Raw genomic sequence first — 4,353 nt, 5'->3', positions numbered from 1 at the left:
CTTCCACATCATTAATCAACTTAAATATATAAAAAATATAATTAAATCCCTATAAACTTTAATTTTATACATTAACCCACCATCACTATCATATTAATCTCTTATTCTCAAAAAATAATAGTTAGAATTACTTAGAATTCATATAACAATATTTAAATAAAATATAAAATATACTTATATTACATGGTTATTTAGCTCATCCCATCCCATCCCATCCCACCATAGCGGCATAGCCTTTCACATATCTAAAAGAACATAATAATATTTAATTCTGAAAATAAATTCCACAAATCATTCTTATTTCAATTTTGTCGCTTCATTTTCGTCTTCCTCTTCTCTCAATGCTCCACCGTCTCCCCCACGACCTTCTCTTCAGGTTCCCGTTAACTCTCCTTTACAATAGCTTTTTATTCTTTGAATTTGTTTGCTGGGTTTTGGTTTAAATTTGGTTCTATACTTCTGTATATTAATATAATCCTGATTCATTGCTCGTAACTATTCAATTTACTGATTCATGAATAATTATTATTTTTCTGTTTTAATTTTTTTTTTTTCTGGGTATGACTTATGAGTGACATATGTGATATCTAGAGCAAGGACTTTGTTTTTTCCTTTTTGTGGGAGCTGAAATATTCAAGGTTTTGTTGTTTTTGAATGCTGGTTGTGCTAATTGAGAGCCAACATGATAGTGTGTGTTGGACTTGAGAGTGCTTTGGGAACTGCCAGAAGTGCTTTTAAATGTTCAAAAGTGGCTTTGTGTTAATTTTGTGGAGCTGGGTTTAAAAGTGATTTTGAAGGAAGTGTTTTTTTAGTAGAAGTGCTTTTCATAAAAGCAGTTAAGTGTACCTTTCTGAAAATGTTTATTAAGTGTTTTTTTAGAACTCACTTTACTCTTTAAGAGCTGTTTGTTGCCACAAGATAAATAGAGAATTATCTAGTGCTTCTCCAAAAAGCACTTTTTTAAAAGCATTTTTATTGGTTTCAGCTAGACACTACAGTAGAGCTTACAGCTTTTAGCTTTTAACTATTTGACAACATTTTCCAGAGGCACTTCCCAAACTCCCTATGATTATCCGGAAAAATTGTGGCTATTTTTAGTTGATGTTTCACTACTTCCTTATTTTGAATTACAGTTAAAAAAAGATTTCACTCAGTTAATTTCTGAAATTTGAGTTGTGTTGCAAAAGGGCAAAAGCATATTGTTGATGTTAGGGGAGATTATATTGCCGTCCTGAATGGTTTCTTGAATAGAATGTTGGGTTCTTTTTGTTTCCTGAAGTAAGCTAAACCTCTGTATACAATACAGTGATACACATTAACAGAGTGGTCTTCAACTTGTTTCTTGATAGTTTCATACACATATCAGTAGTAACATTCTGAGTTTAACTTTGAATTTATGCAGGTTTCATTCACCTCAACATGATGGAAAAGGTATACATTATTTGATACAAGGACTGTAAGTGTTTGAGATAGGGTCAATTTTGAATGATGTAAAATGAAGTAAATGGAGGTGCCAAAACTTAGGAAATGAAATAAGTAGGGTTATATGTTTTAATTGACACCGTGTAATCTTTTATCTGAGGCATTAGATGGCTCTGCCACTGGGAACTTATGCTCAAATTTACATATTTCCTCTATTTGCTGGGAAGGGCATAGCCTAAAATTCACTGATGAGATATTATGATTACAGTGCTAGTACCAATCTTCTTGTTAGGTCTTTAGGGTGAGATTACCTACTTAGATTCTAGTTTATCAAAGGGGAATAAGTTCTACTGGCAGGCATGTTACAGTGATTTTATCTTCTAGGATTTGAAACATTTTTTAGTTGGGCTTTGTTTGGCAATTTAAAAATCAACCACTGTAAGAATAGTTATAAACTTGACTTCGATGAATCTGTGAATGCCTTCTACTTGTGAGTTGTGGGACAATGTTGGATTGATTTGATTACTTTCGTTTACAAATGATTTCCATCTGGACTATTTGTTCAGAGAACTTAGATTCTTGTTCTCTCTGATGTAACTCTTGGCAATTATGTCGCTTCTCGATATTGATTTTTATCACGGTTTAGAATTTGACATTGTTGCAGTGAGAAGTTCCATTTTAATTGACACATTTCTGTATCTACTATAGATGCTATAGAAAGAGAAACCAAGTCTTGGAATTCAGATTGTATATCTATAGAGAACAACAAATCATCGGTTCAAATAAAGGTATTGTTCTTTGCCAGAGCTCGAGATTTAACCGTTTAAGTGATTTACCTCTGGAAGTATCATATGGTAGTACAACTGAAGATTGCTTGAACAAGCTTGTTGCAAAGTTTCCAAGCTTGGAAGAGATCCGTGGCTGCATGGTTCTTGCTTTAAACGAGGAATATGCAAATGACCCAATTATTGCTAAAGACAAAGATGAATTGGCCATTATCCCTCCTCTAAGTGGTGGCTAATTATTTGCATTCATAAAGAAAATAGAAGAAAACGAAGTTGATGACTATATATATTTATTTTATATTCAGAAGAAAAACAAATTAGTGCTAATTTTAGGATGAGTGATCAGTTTAATTCAATTCACATAATGTCTATTAGACTCTTATTTTATGTTAGTATTTTAACCTTTAAATTTTTTAGGTTTCTATATAGGATTAATATTTTCTTACCTTATCGATTAAAGTCCCTATTGTTCTACAGTTAATCGATTTAAGTTTCTCATATATTGATTTTCTAGAGCTAGAATAATATTAAGCCTAGTTTTACTTTGTATTAAGTTATTATGTATGATGTGTAACATTTTTACCGAGAATTTGTGCAATCAATCAAGTTTTTGGGAAGAGGACAATAAAATTAGGAATGTCATGTTGACTACTTTGATCATGCTGTCACAAGTAGAAGTTTAAGTTGTAGATCTGATGAAGAAATAGTGATTGTTTAGAAATTATTGTCACTAAAAGCTTATAGTGTTTAGAAATTGTTCTCAATGAGTAATATCAGTCTGCTATTTTTTTATCTTTGACTGTTGAATATAAGGTATTGCCTGTGTTTATAAATGCTGAAACATAGTTCAGCTCTCTGGTTATTCTTTTTTCCATTAAGAAATATTAAAACTAGAGACCTTCTATGATAAGGTTTATTTAATTCGCATATTATGATAGGTTGATTGCTATGAGAACAAGTAATACATTTTAGAAGCTTATATTGTTTGAAATTTTACCTTCACTTTCATCAAATAGTGTTTTCCATTTACTTATTTAATCAACAACATTTCCATTTCATGCAGCACAACAAGCTTTTGTGTAAAGCACTATAAGGCTTTTGTTGTGTTCCTGCATTTCAAACTGAGTACTAGTTATACTGATGGACTTTTCAGCTTCAAGTAATATGCATTGTGATTTGCTTAGTATCAAAATTTGAAGTTTTTCTTAAATGCTTAATTCTGAGGCTGGCATTCAGTTGGTTATGTTTATATTTGATACATTGCCTGAGTTCTATGGTTCATGGGGAAATTACTGCTTTTAAAATTTGTTGCTGTATTCTGTACGTTTTCCCTGCCTAATACTAAATTAGTGGTTGGTTCGATGTGATAGAACTTTGCTCGTTTTGATACACTCATTTTAATTTTTTAAAATGCAGAGTTTTTGAAACACTTGATTCAACTGACCTATGCATGATGCTTGGGGGAATTGAGCTCATTCTTTGTTCTAATTAATTTCTTCAAATATGCATGTTTTTGTTGAAGTAAATGCACATCATTACACCTTGTTTTAGGAGGTTAAGCCCCCAGCTAGAGTAATAAGTTATTATACTGTTTTTCTATTCTGAATTTACTATGTAATGCTATACTATTGAATTTTTACATTGAAGCTGCTATGTCATAGATGGGTGAGGGAATGAATTTAAACAGTAAATGGAACTTTATATCATCTTTGTTTGATAATTTTCAGAGCATATTTACAATTGGTTCAATTTTTTTTTTTTTTTTTTAAAAAAACTTACAAAACACTATCATTTGTTTTAGAATACTCATCAGTTTATTAATTGTGATGTCAAGGTGGTAAATTTTTTCAATTAAATAATTTTAAGTCCTTGGCATTCGGAGAAGTGTAAAATTATTGAATTTATTCTATCAAATCATTTGAAGATGCAACACCTATTCCAATGTTTTCTTATTCTTGTTATTTGTTATTTATAAATAAAAACACTATTGAGCCTTTTTCTTCCCAACTGAGGCTTAAACTATTAGAGATAGCATATGATGATTAGAGCAAGGATATTTCTCCAACAACAGCATTCTAGTTTTCCCTTCCTGAGAATCGAAAAACCCACACATGCCAAAGCTATTTCTAATCTTACTACTGCATCA

At 31.2% G+C, this 4,353-nt stretch overlaps 1 long non-coding RNA gene across 1 annotated transcript; it reads left to right on the top strand.

Annotated features, from left to right (window-relative positions):
* Window positions 1-258: 258 nt before the first annotated feature.
* LOC116133172 lies at window positions 259-2,186 on the top strand. The gene is made up of 3 exons (XR_004128502.1): window positions 259-376; window positions 1,403-1,431; window positions 2,140-2,186. It is a non-coding gene; the product is annotated as an uncharacterized LOC116133172 (long non-coding RNA).
* The last annotated feature ends 2,167 nt before the right edge of the window (window positions 2,187-4,353 follow it).

The sequence above is a fragment of the Pistacia vera genome, unplaced genomic scaffold (genome assembly GCF_008641045.1).
Source record: "Pistacia vera cultivar Batoury unplaced genomic scaffold, PisVer_v2 Contig266, whole genome shotgun sequence".
In the NCBI taxonomy this organism is placed as follows: Eukaryota; Viridiplantae; Streptophyta; class Magnoliopsida; order Sapindales; family Anacardiaceae; genus Pistacia; species Pistacia vera.
This window is presented reverse-complemented; position numbering and strand designations above follow the sequence as displayed.